The sequence below is a fragment of the Natator depressus genome, chromosome 1, assembly GCF_965152275.1.
Source record: "Natator depressus isolate rNatDep1 chromosome 1, rNatDep2.hap1, whole genome shotgun sequence".
NCBI classification, from domain to species: domain Eukaryota; kingdom Metazoa; phylum Chordata; order Testudines; family Cheloniidae; genus Natator; species Natator depressus.
This window is the reverse complement of record NC_134234.1, coordinates 140,225,718-140,250,294: the sequence shown is the minus strand read 5'-3', so window position 1 is coordinate 140,250,294 and position 24,577 is coordinate 140,225,718. Positions and strand designations below refer to the sequence as shown.

Here is a 24,577-nt window from a genome sequence, read left to right as displayed (position 1 = left end):
TACATGTACCATCCCATTAGTTTTATGAAGTTTTAATACCAACTACGCTCTAATACAGTTAACAATTACTTTGATCTTTACTAATACACAAGTGAATTGACCTGAAAACACTCTAGCATGACCTCGTCTACTAGCATCACACACAGTCTGCTTTTCCTTCTGTGGTTTAACTGACAAGATAATTATTTTCTTTTAAATAATCACTAGTTGATTTTCCTCTGTATCCCATCTTTGTTGCACTCTCACATTGATAGCCCTTGGTGACAGAGAGCATCATTCTTTGTACTGAGTGCCTTCAGACAATTCCCAAATAGTAACACTCATCACATCCCCAAAATCTGTCTAGTTCTAAAAGCCTTGGAGGTTGGGGAGGAGAGACATAGGTCAATATCAGATATAAAATGATTTCTGCAAGCATTAATCTAAAGCATGGTAGGAAAACTTTGAAACAGATAAATTAATAGCATCCAACTTCAATTTTCAAATGGAACCCAGTATTGCTCTGTTTCTATTCCCATAGACTAGGGGTGGCCAAACTTACTGGCCCTCCAACCCGCATATGACAATATTCAGAAGTTCGAGAGCCGGGGCACACGTGCCGGGAGCCAGGGGCTTGGGGCTTCAGCCCTGCTCGTTTTGAAGCCCTGAGATCCCCCTCCTCGCTGGACAGAAGCTGCTACCCCACGACCCCACTGCAAGTCAGAGGTCCCAAGCTCTTCCCCCCAACCCCCACCCCGGCCCTGCAGTCTGGTAGGCTGAGAATGGGGAAACGTGGGGGGCTCACAAGCTGCGCTTTAATGGTAAAAGAGCTGCATGTGGCTCACGAGCCAAAATTTGGCCAGCCCTGGCATAGATTGTGCATGCAAGGAAGAATACATCATATAATTACACTGAATTACACCTGAAGCATTAAAGTAATATTTATTTATGTATGTAATGCAATATAACAACTTGTACAATATGATTGATTAGAACTATAAAGCTGAGTGTGTGTGTTAAATGGGTGGCAGATATGCTAAACATGGAGGTGGGAACAATTATGTACATTTAACTTCTTTTTAAAGTGTCTTTAATGAATATTAGAGAAACTAAATCATGGAGGATTGTTAGGGTATGGTTGGTTGATATTCACTCAGCACAACATGTTCCCTATCACTGATCCTCAACTGGTTGTTGAGCTAATGAGCTGAACCATGGACAATCCAAAATGTGATAGCAAAGGTGATTATGAAAGAAATTGATATTATTGTGTGTCAGGATCCTGACAAGGGCAGTCAGGACCAATGGTCAGAGCAGAGTCAAACCTGAGGCCCAGAGCAGCAGAGGCATTTGTAGTCAAGTTCCAGACTGGGGTGGATATCAAGGCTCAGCATCTGCGTCTGGTTTCAGAGACCAGGTCAGGAGGTGAGGTTCAAATCAAGCCAAAATCAAGAGTTCAAGTGCAGGAATAGTCATGGCACCTAAAGAAGATTCCCACTGTTGCCTGGACACTTCCTGGAATGCCCCTTGGGTTTATATAAGGCAGGGAGCCAATCACAAGCCATGGGGCTACTGCCTGTCAGACCACTTGAGGTGGGACTTCCCATAGTCTGTGTGCACAGCGGGTCATGGGTAGTGGAGCACAAATTGACTACCACTGCAGCTGGTTGGCCTGTGGAGGTGTTTGCTGCCTGGCAGCTCTCCAGGCCTCAGTTCAAGAACTGTTGGGCCTTACAGTGTGAGCTGACAACTTACTCTTTGGGAGCTATATATGAGTGATATGTCTGCACTAGTACTTTTTGTCTATTATGCATTAGAGTGCCTACTTGACATACAATCACTGATAATAAATCATTCTCTCATGCTGCTGCAGTGTAACAAGGTGGTGGGACTGCAGATAACAAGTAAAAGGAATACTACAAGTAAAAATTCAAATAAAATTTAATTTAATTATTAAAATTCAGATTGAATGAGAGACAAGATATGGAGGAGAAGAAACTCTAAAGACTCAGGGCTGGTCTACACTGAGAATTTCATCGGCATAGCTATGAAATCACCCCTGAAAGATGTAGCTATGCCAACCTAACACCCGGTGTAGACAGTGCTATGTCAAGGGAAGAATTCTTCATTCGACCTAGCTACTGGCTCTTGGGGAGGTGGATTAGTTACACTGATGGGAGACCCCTTCCCATCAGCATAGGAAGTGTCTACACTGAAGCACAACAGCAGCACAGCTGCAGTGGGTTAAGTGTAGAAATATCCGTAGGATTGCAACTGTGCAAAACTTGTGATGAAATGCAAAAGACTTTCCATTAAAAACCCCCAAACTGGGGCAAAGCTCACCAAACCCTGTGAAACTTTAGGCAGGTGTGGGCTTGGTTTCAAACAAACTTGACCCTGATATACAGTTTCAGGTGTAAACCATCCAAAGCTGAGTGTGTACATTTATTTCACAAAAGCTACCTAATCACAATAGAACCTCCAAATAAGATCAGTTTGAGAATCTGTCCTTGCTTTATCTGAACTGGTTCAAACCCATTTCCTGATAAAAACAAATGAGTCCAACCAACCAATGGTGCACATGGGACATTTGCAAAAGAATTTTGGTAAACACGTCTGTTAATGTGTAATTGATTCATTATGTTTTTCTTGTTTGAGCTTTTGTAATGACAAATTTCCCTCTGCTTTGTCTCCGGTACCTCTGTTTTTTTCATTACATTCCTCATACTTGACATAAATCTTCCTCTGTACTGGTTTCTAGTGCTACACAGATAGATAGCTCTTTTTTTTTTAAATCACAGAAATTGTCTGCCTTTCTGGCTAAACAACCTTACAAAATCATTTGATTAAAAAGAATAGTGATTGTATTTGATGGCCTTCTTTTTCAGCACCCTATCTTTTGATTTTTATATTTCACTCTAGTTTTGTTTCCATTGTGCCTGTTTACTGCTTTGACAAAAAGCCTAATGAGTTACAATTGTAATTTGAGCTTCAAGGGCCATATTTTTCTCTCCATCTCACATGAATGAATTCACTAATTGACAGAGAGGGTGTAGAGCAGCAGGCTGTTACTTCACAAAAACATTGACATACTATGCTCAGACTTCTAAAAGGCATTTGACCTAGTATTACATGATTTGAAAAAATAGCAATATACAAAATTAATGTAGCCCATATTAAATCGATAAACTGGCTCAATGATAGATCTCAGAAAAAGTAACGGTAAATATGGAATCGTCCTCCAATAAGGGTGTTACTAGTCAGGTCCCACACGGATCCCCACTTGTCCCAGTACTATTAAATATCTTTATTCAATGATCTGGAAGAAAACATAAGTCACTGATGGTGAAGTTTGCAGATGACACAGAAATTGATGGAGTGCTAGATAATGAAAAGGACCAGTCATTTCTTCAGAGTAACCTGGATCACTTGGTAAACTCTGCTTATTTGAACAACATTTGTTTTAATGTGACCAAATGCAAAGTCATACATGTAGGAACAAAGAGTATAGATCACCCTTACTGGATGGGGAGAGGGGCTGTATCTTGGAAGACAGGGACTCTGAAAAGGTTGTAGGGATTACCAACTGAACATGAGCTCTATTGTAATAATTGGGCCTACAAATTTACCCTAATTGGGAGCTCAGCTGTAAGACATGAGTGAAATTTCATAAAAAATATCACAATAGCTAATAACAGTTAAACAGAAATTAAAAGGTACAGTGCCAAAAGTGAAATCCCTGCAAGCTGCATGGAAATTTTTTAAAGACACCATAATAGAGGCTCAATTTAAATTTATACACCCAATTAAAAAACAGAGTAAGAGAACCAAAAACGTGCCCTCAAAAAGTAATAGCAAAAAAAAATTTAAGTACATCAGAAGCAGGAAACCTGTTAAACAACCAATGAGGCACTAGATGGTCGAGATGCTAAAGGAGCACTCAAGGATGATAAGGCCATTGTGGAGAAACTAAAGCAATTCTTTGCATCTGTCTTCACAACTGAGGATGTGAAGGAGATTCCCAAACCTGAGCCATTCTTTTTAGGTGACAAATCTGAAGAACTGTCCCAGATTGAAGTGTCATTAGAGGAGGTTTTGGAACAAATTGATAAATTAAACAGTAATAAGTCACCAGGACCAGAGGGTATTCACCCAAGAGTTATGAAGGAACTCAAATGTGAAATTGCAGAACTACTAACTGTGGTTTGTAACCTATTATTTAAACCAGCTTCTGTACCAAACGACTGGAGGATAGCTAATGTGATGCCAATTTTTAAAAAGGGCTCCAGAACTGATCCTGGCAATTACAACCTGACTTTGGTACTGGGAAAACTGGTTGAAATTATAGTAAAGGACAGAATTGTCAGACACACAGATGAACATAATTTGTTGGGGAAGAGTCGACATGTTTTTTTTAAAGGAAAATCATGCCTCACCAATCTGCTAGAATTGTTTGAGGGGGTCCACAAGCATGTGGAGAAGGGGGAACCAGTGGATACAGTATACTTAGATTTTCAGAAAGCCTTTGACAAGGTCACTCACCAAAGGCTCTTAAGCAAACTAAGCTGTCATGGGATAAGAGGGAAGGTTCTCTCATGGATCGGTAACTGGTTAAAAGATAGGAAAAAAGGGTAGGAATAAATGGTCAGTTTTCAGAATGGAGAGAGTGGTGTCCCCCAGGGTCTGTACTATGACCAGTCCTATTCAACATATTCATAAATGATCTGGAAAAAGGAGTAAAATTTGAAGATGTTACAAAACTGCACAAGATAGGTAAGTCCTAAGCAGACTGTGAAGAGCTCACAAAAAGGATCTCACAAAACTGGGTGACTGGGCAAGAAAATGGAAAATGAAATTCAATGTTGATAAATGCAAAGTAATGCACATTGGAAAACATAATCCCAACTATACATATAAAATGATGGGGTCTAAATTAGCTGTTACCACTCAAGAAAGAGCTGTTGGAGTCATTGTGGATAGTTCTCTGAAAACATCCACTCAATGTGAAGTGGCACTCAAAAAAGTGAACAGAATGTTGGAAATCATTAAGAAAGGCATAGATAATGAGAGAAAATATCATAATGCCTCTATATAAACCCATGGTACGCCCACATCTTGAATACTGCATGCAGATGTGGTTGCCTCATCTTAAAAAAGATGTATTGGGACTGGAAAAGGTTCAGAAAAGGGCAACAAAAATGATTAGGGGTATGGAATGGCATCCATATGAGGAGAGATTAATAAGACTGGGACTTTTCAGCTTGTAAAAGAGACAAATAAGGGGGAGGGGATATGATAGAGGTCTATAAAGTCATGACTGGTGCGGAGAAAGTAAAATAAGGAAGTGTTATTTACGCCTTCTCATAACACAAGAACTAGGGGCAACAAATGAACTTAATAGGCAGCAGGTTTAAAACAAACAAAAGGAAGTATTTTTTCACACAGCACACAATCAACCTGTGGAACTCTTTGCCAGAGGATGTTGTGAGGGCCAAGACTATAACAAGGTTCAAAAAAGAACTAGATAAATTCATGGAGGATAGGTCCATCAATGGCTATTAGCCAGGATGAGCAGGGATGGTGTCCATAGCCTCTGTTTGCCAGAAGCTGGGTATGGGTGACAGGGAATGGATCACTTGATGATTACCTGTTCTGTTCATTCCCTCTGGAGCACCTGCCATTACTCGTAGAAATGTGTAACAGTGGAACTGTCTCCTTAAACGAAACCATGCCCAGTTCTCCTGCTCCAGTCCAGGTGCTCCCTAGTTTGGTGTAATGAGGAGGATAGGGCTTCCCTTGAGAGTTGTAAATGAGATAGCCTATAGGGAGAGAGAATTCAGAATTATGAGTCCACAGTCCTAAACGGGGAAAGACTACTCAGAAGAAGCGCAGAGCTGGGCTGAGAGCTTCAGGGAGGGGATGACCCTGATGTGGGGAGCAGTGAGAGTGGAACCAGACCAGGCTGCTGAAAGTGGAAGGCAGGTAATGGGAGGCCAGAGAGGACTGGAAAAGGCTGAAGGCTGAGAGGAACAGAGGCAGGTGCCTGCTGGCTCTCTGAGCCAGAGAGGGCTGAAGACTGGGATATGAAGGAGATGCAGGAAGAGATTAATATGAAATAGCAAATAGGATCATCTGAAACACTTGCAATGTAGAGATTTAGAACAGATAGTTTGTGTTCAAAGTATACAAGATAAATAATTGATTAGCTGAAGCAATTCTGAAAACTAAGAAAAAGAATGTCATAGTTAGAAAAGAATTTTTCAGCTGGTCTGGATATACCATGGGTTGCCAAATTTCTACCAAGTTGTTCCCTGTTTCATTCGTTATGATTTTATTTTGTAGATCTGACGGTGGGAGTGCCTCGCAGAGGCATGCTTCCACCTTTCAATCAACAGTTAATTTCACGCAATATCTGAGGCTAGCTCTTAGCATTGGGTTAATTTAAGATGCCACATTCTAGTTTTTATAAATAAATAAATACATAGTTCGTCATTGATTCCAAATCTGTTTTCAGTTACACTGGTGCAACTCATTGATTTCATGACTGACCGAAGTTATTCACTGGCTTCAATGGGATGGATTTAGTGTACAGTGAGAAGAGCATTAGATCCATACTGAAATCCTTAGAAATTTTCTTATCTGGTATTACAGCGAATATCTTACTATATGGGAATATCATTATTTGAAGTATGTTTATGTCTGACCTAAAGAAGGGAGTCTCACCAGTTTGTTCCTCATTGAAGTATCATGATGGCACAGGGCCATGGGAGAATGAGCCCTGGGTAGCATTTTCAAAAGCACCTATGTGACTTAGGAGTGTACATCACATTTTCAAAAGGCACTTAGGCATTTAGGAGCCTGTCTCATTGAAAGACAATGGGACTTAGGCTCCTGTGAGGGGGTTTAACAGCCCCGCACTGGACAAGAAGGGGATAACCCCATATTGTGGGCAGAGGAAGCTATGCTAGAGCCTCAGTATAAAAGGGAGCAGCCCAGCTCAGTTTGCCTTGACCTCCAAGGAAGGAGAACACACATTGCAGGCTCTCTCCCAGGAGCTGCCAGACCCCAGACCCCAAAAGCCATGTGCCAGAGCCCCAGATCCCAAAAGCCAGCTTTCCAGAGCCCCAGACCCCAAAGGCCAGAGGCCCAGGAGACCTGTGGATGGCAGCACTGGAAAACAGGGTAGAAAATAGCCTAGGGGAACTAGACATTGATCCCATTGTGGAACTGGGACAAAAGCAGTGTGTTTTGGACAGATCCCTGCTGACCTAGTGGCAAATCCATTTGCCGCTATCAGGGCCCGGGATTGGGACCTGGTAGAGCAGTGAGGGTCTGGGTCCTCCTACCCCGGCTGCCACCCACCCCTGGGTGGAGGCCCACTTCCCTCTCTTGCCACTAGGCCCCATGGCCCCGCAAGGGATGGCCACCTTTTTGACTCCAGCCATTAGGCCATACTGCCCTGGTGCTTAGGGTGGTCATTTGGACTTAGTCATTGGGCTATAACTCCCTTCCCCCCTCTCCTAAGAGTGACAGGGTCTACAAGCCCCACAACAGCTCCTAAGGGCCAGATTTTTAAAGATATTTAGGTGCCTATATATGTAGATAGGCACCTTGTGGGATCTTCCAATAGCATCTAGTTGCTAACTCCCATTGATTTTGAATTATTTCAACTCCCATGGGAGTTAGACATTCAGTGGGATTTTCAGAAGCACCTAGGTGCCTATCTGCATCTTTAGATACCTAAATATTTTGAAAATATGTCCCTCTCTGCTCTAGCCTTGGTCTATACTAGGAACTTATATAGGTATAACTAACTTGCTCAGCAGCATGGATAATTCACACCCCGGAGCAAGGCGGTCTTACTCCCGGTGTAGACAATGCATCAGATGATGTGAGACAGAGATAGGTTTCTCCCAGTGTGGTCACCTGTTGAGGAGATCAAACTATCTCAAAGGTTATGTAACCAGCTGAGTCTGTGGTAAAGACAAGCTTCCAACGCAGCTGTGTACTAGCAACCTCTGGCCAAAGGGACACAGGGTGAGAGTCTGGCTATCAATTATTTGTATTAATATTTATATTAAAATGTTTTTAAAATAGGAAAGATGGATCATGATCAGTGGAATGGAGTCAGATTGTCCGTGTTTCCTGAAATGACTGTTACATGGATCACCAGTGAAACGGACAACACAGAGAGTAAGGCTGGAAACAACTCAACCACATGGACAGAGCAGTGCCAAAGGTTTAATAAAGTTTGACTTGTTCAGTTTAAACTTCATTAAGCTTCACACTTTATAAACAAAACACCCCTAAGGAACAGCAGGAGGGGCTGCCAGCAGGGAGAGTAGAGAGTCCAAAACTGCCCATAGAGTTGCAGTGACAGCAGCAGGAGGCCAGGAACCTCTCCTCACTGGCTTGCCCAAAGATATGGTGGGTGGGCAGTGAGGAGGCCGGCACACCCCACTCTGCCTGTAGAGAAGCAGACATGTGCCAAAGGTCTGAACCTTTTTTGCCCAGTCGGCCTAAAGGTCAGTAGCAGTGTGGTGAGGGAGAGGGTGTTTCACATCTCTCAGCTAAGTCAAATATGCAAAAGGTAACATTCAAGCCTATCTTCTGGCTTTCTGTCATTTCCTAAAGAGCTGAGAGATCCCAAGGAATGAATGACTCACAGTCAGTCATAGCTATACCATTTCATCTCTGTCAGACATTATCTTGCCCCAATACTTTTTTGTCATGTTTTTTTTGCAGAAAAACTACGCATTTATTTTGGGCCAGCTCTCTGCAATTTCAAAAGACAATAACTATCCCTAACTGTGAATAATCTCAAACACTGCATGACATTTCATCTGGTACTATATTTTAAAACAGCCTTGCAAATGTACAAGCACTGGCACAAAATCTACTCATCTCCCCTTTATATTAATAACAATTACAATGAAGAAATTAAAAATATTCTGTTTGTCAATCAAAGGAAAAAAATACTTGCGAGGACACGTGGGTGTGTAGAATTTTGAGAGACTGTTCTAAAGTGACATACCTCTGGCTAGATAGAATAGGTATCATTTTATTTTGTTTTAGAATAGTGGGGTTGGCCTCCAAATGGTTCTCCATCTCTCTGTTCTATGATGATCTCTGCAGGCTCTCTCTGGTGTTGTGTCTGCTGGTTCGTAAGTGCTTCCTGTTTGTTTGGATCACTTGTCCTTCTTGCGTATTCTCTTTTTATGGCTATGCGCTCCTCCTGACTCTTGTAGACCACTCCTTCTGGTGTCTGTCTAATGGCTGGATCCTCACAGGAGTGCCTGTCTCCAGGGCTGGTAGGTCTTGGGCTGACCTGTTGTATTACAGTGCCTGTTATCTCTGATTGTTGGCTATTTTGTCAGCGAAGTCTCCAGTCTTCTGACTACAGCAGGTCTCCTCTCACTGTGTCCTTCATCCCATCCGTGGCTGTGCTGGACTGTTTTGGCACTCCTATGGGGAATTCCTGTGTGTCAAAAACACTAATAAGGGGTCTGAACCAGAAGAAGTAGCCATGTGTAACGGTCTCTTACTGTTTTCACAGCTGATTCCACCTTACCGTTACTCTGTGGGTATGCTGGGGAGGAGGTGTGGTGGTCAAACTCCTGCTTGCGTGCAAATTCCTTCAATTCTTCTGAGGCAAACTGGACTCTATTGTCAGTGAATAGTGTCTGGAATGCCGTACCTCACAAAGTGGACCTTCAATTTGCCAATCCATTACTTCCTTCTTGTATCAAGCAGGGCATCGATCTCCCACAAAATTGAATAGTAGTCCAAATACTATTTTCCAGTCAAGTACTATTTCACTAAAGGTAAATAAGTCTGCTCCCCAACTTCTTCCCATGGATGGGTGGCCAGCTTATGCAGTAAGTCTCTTTCTGCTGGTGGTTAGCACTTGCCTGTCAGGTGTCTAATCCGTCTATCAAGGAATGGAGCTATGTATTCATTCCCAGCTGATAAACATACTCTCAAGCCTGTCCAAGACAGCTGTCAATGCCCCGGTGTGAAACATATATTATTTTTGCGTGACATCCTTATGTAATAAGGCAGGACAACAGCTCTCTGGTCTTGAAATCTGATTCCATCCTGCACATTCAGCTCATATTTAATTTGAAAATATGGTTCTGCTCCTACCGGTACTTGGCTTTTGTCTTCTGGCCACTCTGCTAGTATCACTCTCTTGACTGCCCCTACTTGGCTGTCATTTTTCGTAGCCTATTTGGTTTCCGTCAGCTTTTCTGTTGAAACTCGGAGATAGAATCCATTAACATGCTGCACTATGTCCTGATCCCCTTCCCCCAACCTGTTGGTGTTGAGTATACAGCCCTGCACAGGGCGTCAACTAATTAGTACTTGTCCTGGACAATATCTGGTCTTTGCTTAGTAGCACTGGAGGTGCATCAGCAAGCAATGCAATCTCTTTGAAGCCCTAAGAAGGGGCTTTGCTATCATTGTCTCTAGGTGTCTGTGGCCTGATTGCACTATACCAAGGTGGCCATATGTGTGCTGATGGAACTTGCTCCACTCCGAATACCAGATCCAGAAGCTCTTTTTTCTATTTCGACATTCCCCTGTTCCATCTCTGACAGGGCTCTGCTAGCATAAACAACAGGCTGCTCCTGAAAAAGAGCTACACCCAGTCCTTTCTACAGTGCATCATACTGGAGTGTGAGCGTCTCTCTCAGCTGGTAGTGCTTCTGGACAGAGGCATCCGTTATCCTTTGTTTCAGTATGTCAAATGCTTGTTGTTGGGGCCCTTCCCAGTCCCACTCAGCATCCTGCCATGTGAGCTGCAGTATAGGTTCTGCTTTTCCAAGCAGGTGTGGACAGAACTTGACAGAAAATTTATGATTCCTATGAAGTAATACACCCTTTTCACATCCACTGGAGCTGATGTGTCTCTGACTGCCTTGATCTTGTTGGGATCTGCTTTCAGTCCCTCTGCTGCGAGCAGATGTCCCAATGTACATCACCTATGCTGTCTGAGTCACATATTTTCTGGGTTGAGATTTATGTTCCTGTCTATCCATTGCTGTAGGAATCTTGTAGTTTTCTGTCATGGTCTCATTTGGCTTCGGTATCATGACTCCCTTCACCTACCATGAGGATATCGTCTGCAATTATTTTAACCCCAGGCAGTCCTTCCAATGCTTGGGAGAATCTTCTCTAAACACCTTTGGTGCTGGGCTTATGCCCATTGGCATGTACAGCCATCTGTCGTGACCAAATAGTGTTGCAAAGGCCGTCAGCATGCTGGACTCTTTATCCACGCTTATGTTCCAAAACCCATTCCTCACATCAGAAATCATGAAGATTCTGGCCTTGGAAAGTGCTAGCAAGATGTCATAAATTATGGGTGGTGCCTAGTGACATTTTTACAGTTGCTTTTGGTCTATGCAGATGTGTAATTTGCCTGATGGCTTCTTTACCACCACAGTGCTGCTTACCCAGGCTGTACTGGCCTCTACGGGTGATATCAAAGCCCTACTCTGCAGAATTTTGAGCTCCTTGCATTACATCATACCACTGGAATTTTCCTTTGTGGTAAGCACACAGATTCCACTGTCAGGTCTACTTCCAGTCACAGCTTTCCTTTGAGGCATCATTGCCTTTGAAACCAATCCCATACACCTTTAAAATTGTCTCCATTATCCATGGGACTCCCCCTTTTGCTTCTTGCATTACAGCTATGAAATTCTGAGGCTGCATCCTGACGAATCCATGGCTTGTATGGTTGTGTTCCCCAACAGGGGTTTGTGGTGCTAACCATCCACTGCCACAAACTTCAGTTGGTACCATCTATTATTTTTTGGATTAGTTACTATGAGATCATATTTTGCTATGAACTGCATTATGCTCTCATTGTACATTATTAGATTGTGCCAGCTCTTTGTAATACCTGTTTTCAAATTCAGTTCACCCTAAGGAATCACATTACATGAGGCCCCATTATCTAGCTAAAATGACAGAGGGCATATTCCTGTTAACATTGTTGCATGCATGGAAGTTGACATTGTCCCTTGTTGCTTTCCTATCATAGAATCATAGAATATTAGGGTTGGAAAGGACCTCAGGAGGTCATCTAGTCCATCCCCCTGCTCAAAGCAGGACCAATCCCCAACTAAATTATCCCAGCCAGGGTTTTGTCAAGCCTGACCTTAAAAACCTCTAAGGAAGGAGATTCCACCATCTCCCTAAGTAACCCATTCCAGTGCTTCACCACCTTCCTAGTGGAAAAAGTTTTTCCTAATATCCAACCTAAACCTGCCCCACTGCATCTTGAGACCATTGCTCCTTGTTCTGTCATCTCCCACCATTGAGAACAGCCTAGATCCATCCTCTTTGGAACCCCCTTTCAGGTAGTTGAAAGCAGCTATCAAATCCCCCCTCATTCTTCTCTTCTGCAGACTAAATAATCCCAGTCCCCTCAGCTTCTCCTCATAAGTCATGTGCTCCAGCCCCCTAATCATTTTTGTTGCCCTCCGCTGGACTCTTTCCAATTTTTCCACACCCTTCTTGTAGTGTGGGGTCCAAAACTGGACACAGTACTCCAGATGAGACCTCACAAGTGCCGAACAGAGGGGAATGATCATGTCCCTCTATCTGCTGGCAATGCTCCTACTTATACAGCCCAAAATGCCGTTAGTCTTCTTGGCAACAAGGGCACACTGTTGACTCATATCCAGCTTCTCATCCACTGTAACCCCTATTCTTTTTCTGCAGAACTGCTGCCTAGCCATTCGGTCCCTAGTCTGTAGCAGTGCATGGGATTCTTCCGTCCCAAGTGCAGGACTCTGCACTTGTCCTTGTTGAACCTCATCAGATTTCTTTTGGCCCAGTTCTCTAATTTGTCCAGGTCCCTCTGATCCTATCTCTACCCTCCAGCATATCTACCATTCCTCCCAGTTTAGTGTCATCTGCAAACTTGCTGAGGGTGCAATCCACTCCATCTTCCAGATCATAATGAAGATTTTGAACAAAACCGGCCACAGGACCAACCCTTGGGGCACTCTGCTTGATACCAGCTGCCAACTAGACATGGAGCCATTGACCACTACCCGTTGAGCCCGACAATCTAGCCAACTTTCTATCCACCTTATAGTCCATTCATCCAGCCCATACTTCTTTAACTTGCTGGCAAGAATACTTCGGGAGATCGTATCAAAAGCTTTGCTAAAGTCAAGAAATAACACATCCTGACTGCCTGAACATGACATGCTCTTGGAGAGAATCATCATGTCATCACTCTATTTGATGTGCTCTTCCTCTCTTGTATAAGTCTGACTGCATCTTTCTCAGACCTTCCTGTGCTCTTGCACACACTGCTAAAATGGTTCAACTTGCCACATTCCTTGCAATGTTGTCCTAGTGCAGGGCATTTCTCCTTTATCCATTCATGCTGTCTCCCACAGTAAATGCTTTCATTACGGGTAGGGAATCCTGGTCACCTCTCTCCTTCGCTGTTGTCTCACCACATATACTTCTGGGCATGCTGTGTCTCATAGTGCTTTCTTCCTTTCTCTTGTGGTTTCCATTGCACATCCCATGTCTGATGTGAGATTGCTTTCCACAAGCAGCCGCTCCAAATTGCTACAGCCTATCCCGCCAGAATCAGGAAGTCCTGTCAAGTCCCCAAAATTGCCTGTAGCAGCCAGTGTCCATAAGGCAGTAACACAGGGGGTTTATCCTCTCTAGTCAAAAATTTATCCTCTCTAGTCAAACGGCTCCACAGTTTTGTTCCGCTCTGGGATGCAATAGGTCCCCAGGGCTCCTAGGACTGCTGTGAGGTTTGAAGTGCTGGTGAGCTTCAGAGTGCTGCAGGCCTCTCTGCCTTGTTTCCCAATAAGGTAAAGTAACAGTTTTACTTTCCTGCGGTTGTCGTCCTCCTGCATGGCCAGGTCTGTGTACAGCTCAAACGCCTTCTACCAGATCCATTGCTGAGCTGGGTTTGTGCTGCAAAATCCAGGGCACTGGCACGGCTTCAGACTGAGCTCCTTGGCTCACACTGCCAGCTACTGCATGGCAGAGAACTCACAGCTCAAAGTGTGAGGCCAAATGCAGGTTAAGTTGAACCAGTGAAACTTCATTAAACCCTGTGCTCATATGGCTGAGCTGCTTCCAGCCAGACTCCCCACATTCTCTGTTCCACTACTGTTCCATTAATAATAGGCCCTTGTCAAGGTTCCTTCCCCACTCTGAACTCTAGGGTACAGATGTGGGGACCTGCATGAAAAACCTCCTAAGCTTGTCTTTACCAGCTTAGGTCAAAACTTCCCCAAGGTACAAAATATTCCACCCTTTGTCCTTGGATTGGCCGCTACCACCACCAAACTAATACTGGTTACTGGGGAAGAGCTGTTTGGACACGTCTTTCCCCCCAAAATACTTCCCAAAACCTTGCACCCCACTTCCTGGACAAGGTTTGGTAAAAAGCCTCACCAATTTGCCTAGGTGACTACAGACCCAGACCCTTGGATCTTAAGAACAATGAACATTCCTCCCAACACTTGCACCCCCCCTTTCCTGGGAAATGTTGGATAAAAAGCCTCACCAATTTGCATAGGTGACCACAGACCCAAACCCTTGGATCTGAGAACAATGAAAAAGCATTCAGTTTTCTTACAAAAAGACTTTTAATAAAAATAGAAGTAATTAGAAATAAGAAATCCCCCCTGTAAAATCAGGATGGTAGATACCTTACAGGGTAATTAGATTCAAAACATAGAGAACCCCTCTAGGCAAAACCTTAAGTTACAAAAAAGATACACAGACAGAAATAGTTATTCTATTCAGCACAGTTCTTTTCTCAGCCATTTAAAGAAATCATAATCTAACACGTACCTAGCTAGATTACTTACTAAAAGTTCTAAGACTCCATTCCTGGTCTATCCCCGGCAAAGACAGAATATAGCCAGACACACAGACCCTTTGTTTCTCTCCCTCCTCCCAGCTTTTGAAAGTATCTTGTCTCCTCATTGGTCGTTTTGGTAAGGTGCCAGCGAGGTTACCTTTAGCTTCTTAACCCTTTACAGGTGAGAGGAGCTTTCCCCTGGCCAGGAGGGATTTCAAAGGGGTTTACCCTTCCCTTTATATTTATGACAGCCCTCCAGGAAACATTGGCCCTCTGATTCCAGTTCCACCGATCATGGAGGAGGTACCCTCCATGCGTGCTCTCTTGAGGGCGACCTGACCCCAGAAAAGAGGGCTTTATGGGATTGTCAACCAAACCCAGTGGATGCCACTGCCCAACATCCTCCCCAGAAAAGGACCCTGAGACATATTTGCCTAACAGCTGACTTTTGACATCAAATTGACTGCCCCATTTCTTTTTTGGACATTTCTCAAGCTCTCAGGGCTGCCACTAAAAATCTCAGGACCTTTAGTGGTACTTCAGCAACCAAGGAGGCCACAGGTTTCACACCCTTGGGTACTGCTGCTTTGATAGTGATAAAAAGAAGGACAGCAGGGAGTTCAGCCCATGGAGGAGACCATTAATGTTGTCTTGAGCTCCACCATTGCCCATATTTTGTATTATTTCCTTACATTTTGTCTTGTAGATAATTTATTCCATCTTTTTCAGTGGAAGAATGAAGCTCAGAGTGAGGTAAGCTTATGAAAGGGTATATTCAGCCCAGAGGGAAGTTTCAGGCTTTTCTGTTTCTCGCTGTAGGTAGGTATACAACTGACGCTTCACCACGTCTATACGTGTCTTCAGGAGGAGAGTGTCTTTTTAAAAGAAATTCAGTGGAATGTAAATTAATTCCCCAGGCAGGCCATGAATCCTCCAGAAGGGTAGTAATACTTCTAAGTGATTCAGACAATTGAGCACAACAATTCACTAGAGTGTTCCGTCGCACCGTGTCCCCTAGAGAGCTGCTTAGAGATGAAGAGCATGCAGCATGCAAATGAATTTTCCATCTCCTGTACCATTTCCATTTGCTTAGGTTAAAGGACAAAACTTAAGCCCTCAAGTATGATGGAAACAATTAATGAGACTTGGTGATAAGTAAATAGCACAGCACCATAAACAAACTGCCAAGTCCTCTGAATCCTCTGCTTGTTCCTAGTAGTGTTGCAAAGTGACTCTCAGCTCTGAGAATTACAGTATACTCAGTAGAGGGATCCAAATTGTAAAATGCCTATGTCAAGGTTCCTCCCCCACTCTGAACTCTAGGGTACAGATGTGGGGACCTGCATGAAAAACCTCCTAAGCTTATCTTTACCAGCTTAGGTCAAAACTTCCCCAAGGTACAAAATATTCCACCCTTTGTCCTTGGAGTGGCCGCTACCACCACCAAACAAATACTGGTTACTGGGGAAGAGCTGTTTGGACACGTCTTTCCCCCCAAAATACTTCCCAAAACCTTGCACCCCACTTTCTGGACAAGGTTTGGTAAAAAGTCTCACCAATTTGCCTAGGTGACTACAGACCCAGACTCTTGGATCCTAAGAACAATGAACAATCCTCCCAACACTTGCACCCCCCCCCCTTTCCTGGGAAATGTTGGATAAAAAGCCTCACCAATTTGCATAGGTGACCACAGACCCAAACCCTTGGATCTGAGAACAATGAAAAAGCATTCAGTTTTCTTACAAAAAGACTTTTAATAAAAATAGAAGTAATTAGAAATAAGAAATCCCCCCTGTAAAATCAGGATGGTAGATACCTTACAGGGTAATTAGATTCAAAACATAGAGAACCCCTCTAGGCAAAACCTTAAGTTACAAAAAAGATACACAGACAGAAATAGTTATTCTATTCAGCACAATTCTTTTCTCAGCCATTTAAAGAAATCATAATCTAACACGTACCTAGCTAGATTACTTACTAAAAGTTCTAAGACTCCATTCCTGGTCTATCCCCGGCAAAGACAGAATATAGCCAGACACACAGACCCTTTGTTTCTCTCCCTCCTCCCAGCTTTTGAAAGTATCTTGTCTCCTCATTGGTCATTTTGGTCAGGTGCCAGCGAGGTTACCTTTAGCTTCTTAACCCTTTACAGGTGAGAGGAGATTTCCTCTGGCCAGGAGGGATTTTAAAGGGGTTTACCCTTCCCTTTATATTTATGACAGCCTATAAGCAGGATCCGGATTTCAAACTCGCCAAACTTTAGAGGTGCTTTGATCTGGATCTTTGGTTCAGCCATTCTCTGATCACAAATACTGCAAAGCTACTAATACTTCACAGTAGCTGTGAGGAGGAAACAGAGAAATATTATTTTCCCTTTTAAACAGGGCCATGTGTCTGGCTGTAAACAGCCTTCACTCAGTCGTATAAATCAGAACAGGTTATCACTGTGTTCATAAGTAACGATGCAGAAGTATGCAGTTCAGGCAAAATACAAACCTCTTAATAACCCTCAATAAAGGGGATTTGACTTAGAATCTGTGCATCCTGTACCACAGAGAAGCAGCCCAATAGTTATTCAACACTAGCATTTCTGTGCACCAGTAGGAAAAATGTAGATTCAAAGCATGCAGATTTACACTTGAAAACATGATGTCATTTAATGGCACAGTTATAGCCAGACAAAATCATGTCTGGGGACTGGCTGGCTCAGGAGCTTGGTAATGGACTACAAAGCCTCTAGGTCACTGGTTGGATCTGACTGGCACCCCTAATCATTTAGGCTTAAATTTTCAGAAGTGACAAGGAATTTTGGGTGCCTAACTCAATATACCTTAAAGGGGCCTTGTTTTCAGAAAATGCTGTTTACTCTGCTTTCTGAAAATCAGGCCCCCTTTAAGGTGTCCCAAGCTGGGTACCCAAAAGTTGAGATGCACAAAATCAATATTAGTCACTTGTTGGCCCTAATAGCTGTTTGGTGAATGATGAGAAATACATTGGCAGTGTCAATCCATTTCCTTACAGAGAGGTGTCCATATCACAAAAAACACAGTCACAGTTGGTACCCCTTGTTAGTGGACTCAGAAAAGAAGTTAAGTATTGAATTAAAAGTCTAAGCTACCCTCACGTGTTAGATCATCATTGGGGCACATTGGAAGGACAGGTTGGGGAGCATGCCTTGAGACAATCCATGTTTTATCTCTTCTGAAGAACAGTAGACTTCACTCTCCAGTAATCTCAGGCAAGGATCTGTTGCTAGTACTGAGCTAACATGGCATTACAACGGTTGTGTTTTGCCAAATGTATAAAATGGAAAAGTGTGTAAGCAGAAAAGGTTCATTTCACCACTCTGTCCTTCTCTTTTTTCAACTATTTTTCAGAGTAAATAATGAAAAAGATTAAAAGCCTATTCTGAATACATTGTTCAATGCAAAAGATGTAGATGATAATGCACAACCGATATGAGTGTGCTTTTTTTTTTTAAAAAAAGAAGCAGCTAAAGTTGCTTTGCCTTTGGCCTTATGTCCTTCAACACAAGCAAGTTATACCCTAATCATGTCCTTTCAAGCCTGTTTGTTAAAGTGATACAGTATGTAGTTTCCTCATGAATAATTAAGTGCTTGACCACACTTTGGTTTGTTATGAAATATATTTAAGAGACCAAATAACCAATGTTAGTTAGGTTTTTACTACAACAAAAAGATTCCATATGCTACCAGTTTCCTGGAAGCCATCGTGTGCACTGTTACATTTACTTCATGCAGAATGTGTGCTCCCAAAGTTATTTAGCCATGTTGTTGTAGCTGTGTTGTCCCCAGGATATTAGCGAGACAAGGTGGGTGAGCTAATACCTTTTATTGGGCCAGCTTCTGTTGGTGTAAACAATAATGGAGGATGTATTAGTCAACACTCAGGACATCATTATGGGCAATTTGTGTTTTGTTGGGTTAATTTTCTTTAGTGTTCATTCATAGTTTTATCAGCCTTAAAGGACATGCCTGGTCCCCACCTCCACTATAGGGAAGGTTCCACCCACAATGGAACTGGTTCAATTCTGTTGTGCAGAAGCAACGAGTGGAACTTGCTGAGGCCACGCACAAAGTGTTCAGTACAGAGCCCAGCCTCCATGTAGGTGAGGGTGGGACTTGGGAGAAAGGGGGGAAGAGGGGCGGGTTCTTTAATCTTTCTTCTCATATGTAGAGGGAGTGCGCTGAGGGCATTGCGTCTGTCACACCTACTCTGAGGGGAGAAACAGCTGCAGAGAAGCTCCAGCAGATGGGGCAGGGAGGATAATTCTTCTGACTTGCTCATGCAGAGTTCCATCATATCTGGTCCAGTTGCTCAGACTGGGCACAAGGAAAGGATTTGGCCCTAAATCCTCTTTACCTGACTGCATGTTGATATAAATAATAACTCGTTTTGTCCATTATCCCTGTAACCTTTCATTTGTATGTTTCTGCTGACCAGGGCTACAGTATTAGTACAGCTATTGCAAATTACTGAATGCTGGATCATAACAGCAACTTATTTTCTTGTTGACCCCAAAATTATTCAAAACTGCTCTTTATTCCAATAGCTATATTTTAAGGGTTTCCCCAGGCCAAGTTTATACACCTGTGAAATCACCCTCAGAATATTGTCCTTTCATCATCTTTTTCAGTGAGTTGGCTTTTGCATCTCTTTACCTTAACTTGTTGAGGGTTGCTGCTGCTGCTCTGGTGATTTGGCATGGTCGCCATTTTGTTAACCTGGCTTTACAAAGGCTTTTGAAATCTGTAGGGCTCCTTTTTCTTTTCACTAGCTTTTAGAATACTCCTGACTGGAAAAACCTAGCTGAATGGAGTGAAAGCAAGATGGGGTGAGACAAAGTAATGAAAGTAGGTACAACTTGTATTTGGCACATGGGGAAGGCTTCCATTAAGTTTTGTTATGTTTTGTAAGCTTTTTCATTTTACAGCAGCTACTCAGAACTAACATAAGCAGCTGCCTAAGACATTACCTTTAAGGTTGGTAGTGTAATAGCAGAGTATGCTCTGTTCATCACGGGCCAGAAACCAGTATTTCTTCATCAAACTTTGGGACTGGGGATGCAGAGTGAAATCCTGGCCCTATTGAAGTTAATGAGAATTTTGCCTAAATGGGGCCATAGTTTCACTCCTAAAGTGTAGGCCATTCTAAACTGGTAAAGAAAGTGGAGTCTCCAGAAGGAACTTTGCTGAGGGACCCCATTCATGTTGGGCTACAAATGACATTTTAGACACAGATGTAAGATTCATTTATTGATTTAGCTTACGTGTAAATGGCAAGTGTTATGATTTTATTTCTGGGACCAAATCCAGCATCCTTCCTCAGTTTTCATTGATTCCTTACTCTGGCAAATCTCTAATTGGTTTAAGGTCTTCAGGATTTCTCCCCATAATAATAACAAAGAAAATCAGGATTAAGCTCCATTAGCCATATAATTAGATAGTTGTATTTATGACTTAGCCCTTCCCCAAAGACTACGAGGTAAAATGATATATTTTCCAAGAATTGCATTAACAAAAAGAAAACAATAAATGATCTTTTTCAGAACCATTCATACAATGTTGTAGAACATTCTACAAAATATGAGTATTTATTATATTTAAATCAAAGTAAATAAAACAGTAATCCAGAAAAAAATGAGTTACTCACAACATCTATTTTTCAAATATATACTTACTCGGCAGTTAGTAAGATGCATTTTTTGTTGTCAGGCCTGACCACAATTCTTATTCATTCTTAGTCTAATTTCCTTGAGACACTGTCTGCAAACCAGACATGGAGCCATTCTGTAAAAATGATAAATTAGCCTGTTAGAGTTTTGGAATATCTCTGTTCTTCATGTCTGTCTATAGCATTGCACTGCATGCTTTCCTGGAAGCATTAATAGTTGCATTTCATTTTACTATATAAATATTTAAGATTTGTAATTTCTTTGCTGTTCACACTGCCAGTACACATGCACATTCCATTATCTACTCCAGGTATAAACATGATCTTGTCAGACTTTGTTTCCAATAAATATAGCATGATATATTTTGAATATATGTATAGCTGAGCTCATTCATATTGCTTCCAGTCATGACCTGGTTACAAATACACAGTGAAGAGCTGCAGTTACATGGAACAATAACCTGCAAGCATTGTGCCAATATATTTTCATTAGTCAGTGACACCCAGCTGCAGAGAAGAATTAGGCTGCATCTTTTGGAAACAAACCATTTTTCTTCTAACAGCAGCACATCAGGACAAATTGCCTGTTGGAGCCACAACATTTTTCTGCAGTTTTACATGAATAATTCCAGTTTAGTATGCTCCCTTCAAACACTTCATCAGTGATTTGTTAATTCTTCATTATCCTTAGTTTGAAAACTCCCTCTTTTAGCCTGAAGATCCATGAGACAAGAACAAACTATCCATTCATTCTGTTATTCTGGGAAATCTTGGAAAATGTGTTTATTAGGACTGGGAGACTCTTGATGTAAATTATTCTGGATCTTTCCAAATGTTTCCATATGCTTCATGGAACACTGAGAATTTTGGGGGGAAAACATTTCATTTAATTAGACATTGCTGAGAAAGCAATTTTAACTACCATCAAAGGACATTTATGCCAGCAGAGACTTTAGCTCAAAATCTACTGAATTCAGTGGGGTTGCACTAGTTTATATCAGAAGGATATAAAGAAGAAGAAGGATAGTTCAGCAGTTAAGGGGACTTAAGTCCAATTCTCTGCTTTGCCACAAGTTTCCTGTGTGACCTTGGGCAAGTTGCTTAGCTTCTTTGGATATGTCTACACAGCAATATAAGCCTAGGGTTAGTAGGACTTGAATCACTGCATTTTAACAGTAGGTTAAGGATTTTCTCACCTGTGCTTGAACCTAATGTTCTGGTATCCACGCTGCAATGCACAGACCCTAGTAACCCAGCCCATCATGCGTAATGCCCCCCCCCCCACTCCAGTGTTGACACTCTAGCCCGACAAATGTTGCTGCACTGTGGGAAAACTCTATTGCCTTCCCTGTTTCCTAGTTCTGACCGTGCTATTGATAGGTCTCAGGTGCCCCTAAGGAGCACATGAGCATATAAGCTGCATAGTTAGCTCCTGTCTGTCTCAGTTGAATAACTGCAGCTTGAGCAGGCTTTACACTGAACTACCATCTAATCTGATACTTGGGTTCTCCACCTCTAGGCTGAGTCACATTGGCAGGAAAATGCCTATGTGCACCTGTTCTGGGGATAATTAGCACATTAGTCTCCAGGGCTGTCAAACCATTAAAATGAAACTTTGCCATTCTTAATTTTTAAAATGGGATGTTCAGTGAAGGTGTTTTTGTTTGGCTGGGTTTTTATTTATTTTTGTCTGTCTGTTGTGAAGTTTGACATGAAATGTAGGTTTCAGAGGAGAAACACACACACACCCCAGCCCGGCTGCTGCTGGCTGTGGAGCAGTGAAGTGCATCCCCAGGGCTTGGGGGGCAGTGTGGTCCAGCACCCCACACAACCACCCTGGAGATCCCTCTCCCCTGCCCCTGCTACACCCTAGGAAGCAGGGATAAGGGATACCTGGGGAGTGCTGGAGCACACTGCCCCCTAAGCCCTGTGGGGGGGCACTTCACTGAGAGGCAGGGATAAGGGATCCTCAGGAGGCTGTAAAGAAGTTTGGGGACTGGTTCCCACTCACCACCCTCACAGTGGATGTTGCCCAGGTGCTGCACACGCAACCCCAGGGAGGGCCTGGGAGCAAGGGCCAGAGAGAAGAGCAGGGAACAAGCGGTTGTTCTGCAGGGAGGGAGAGTGGCAGGGCTCCCAGCTCAGCACAGCTTGGGGAAGGATGACCCCCAACAATCCAGCAGCCAGGAGCCGCCTCCCACCTTTCAGTTTTGCTCCCAGTTCCAGGCACACGAGAGCAGGAGCAGGAGCAGGAACTGGGAGCATGCTTGCCCAGGCAGTAATGGTGCCTCTGTCCTCTGTGCTGGCTGGCTGAAGTGCTGCTCCTCTGAGAGCAGGAACTCTGGGATACATCTGAAGGACTTCTGGGACCCAAGTCAAGGAGGGGCTGCTTGCACACAGGAAAGCAATAGAGCTCAGACCCTAGGTCCCAGCTTACCATGGGCTTGGACCCTGCAGGGTCCTCGGACAGTAGGTCCGAGCCCTAGGTTAGCACAATTGGTGTGTGGACACAAGGCGGGATAGGCTTGAGCTCAGGATCACATTGCTGTGTAGACATACCCTTTGTGACTAGTACTCCATGTGTAAAGAGGGATAATAGCATTTCCCTGCCTCACAGGGCTATTGTGAGGATACATTCTTATTTTAAACAAAATCTATTCATTTTTAGCCACGCTCAGAATTTTGAAGCCTGTCTCATGATTTGTCAACACTTGGAATTTGGTTATACTGCTCATTGAACTAGACCCTCCGTCTTGAGACGGTCTTAGGCAGATGGGTTTTGTGGGGTCAAAAGGCTGTACCTACCTATGCCCATTTTTCACAGCCATGCCCAGCTTGGAGGGGTTGTCACAGGAGCTGTTAAGGATCCAAGAATCCCCTTATACTGAGATGAGCCTCTTATGACCAGCTAAACTCTCTTAATGCAGAGGAGAATCTGGGCCTATTTCCACAGAGTTTATGATGTTCAGAATCAGTCCATTATACAGAGAGAATATAGCTGCAAATTTGGGGCTGAACCTAGATTAGATCAAGAGCTTTGGTTTGGATCCATCTCTAATCTGCACAAGCCCCTGTGAATGGAAACCATTGAGTTTCACACAGCACTCATATAAATCTCTGTGTAAATCACCTGTTTTGCTATATCTTCAAATATTATGGGTAGGCAGGCAAAAGGGTTCTGCTTTGATAATCACCTCAATAAAATATGAATTAACACCTTTGGTGAATGGTGTGTCCCAGAAAGTCCTTCTATCTAGAGTAAAATAACCCTGCTACCCATTAATAATGAATAGCTTGGAGTATCTGCAGCAGCTGCCTAGAACAAATCTGATCATCAGCGGAAACTGCTGGAGCAAGGACTAATAAATGTAATTAACATGGATATTTAAACTTTTTGTTTATAAAGTAATTGGCAGGGGGTGAAAAAAATGAGGGTCTGAGAAAATTAGCCAGCCATTCTATAACTCTTTTACTCTTGTCCCATTATTTGAAAGGTCCTTGTTGCCTTAGCTAAACACTGCACACTCACAATGAAGCAAGAGTCCAGGAAGTATAGCCATGAGGGTTAGACTCTACCCAGTTTTTCGTGGTAATGTTTTCTCCTTTTGAAAGTAAATGACTGAAATAACAAATGCTGCCTGAGAGAACGTACAAAATTACCCATTCATTCTCCCAGTTTTGAAACCAACATTTCCTCTCAAAACAACATGGTTTCTTCACTTAGCTTTTTAAGGCAGCATACAAAAATCCAGTTCAATTGCTTTAATGTTCACGTCTGTTTTTTCTCAACAGTTCGAGAAACAAACTTACTTGATCTCAAATCTTTGTTTGAGAAATACAAAATTGAAAGAATTTTTCACAAAAAGTATTTAAACAGTGGTATCCTCATAATGTAATGGAAAGTAAGACAGCTTAATAGAAAATGGCTCATAATTAAACAACCCTCTGCAAGAATATAGAGACCAAAAATGCACCAAAATTTAGGGATCCTGCAAAGTTATGTTAGATAAGATAAAAAATTAGAAGGGTTAATAAGCCTTC

The 24,577-nt window shown here is 42.8% G+C and overlaps 2 long non-coding RNA genes across 2 annotated transcripts in view; one reads left to right on the top strand and one right to left on the bottom strand.

Annotated features, from left to right (window-relative positions):
* LOC141983235 (uncharacterized) overlaps window positions 1-24,577 on the bottom strand; it is a 166,072-nt gene that overhangs the window by 118,304 nt on the left and 23,191 nt on the right. The window contains exon 3 of the long non-coding RNA XR_012638320.1: window positions 20,544-20,652. This is a non-coding gene — a long non-coding RNA (uncharacterized LOC141983235). The remainder of the gene's footprint in view (window positions 1-20,543; window positions 20,653-24,577) is intronic.
* The window catches only part of LOC141983239 (uncharacterized), a 171,887-nt gene that overhangs the window by 132,733 nt on the left and 14,577 nt on the right, over window positions 1-24,577 (top strand). The window lies entirely within an intron of this gene.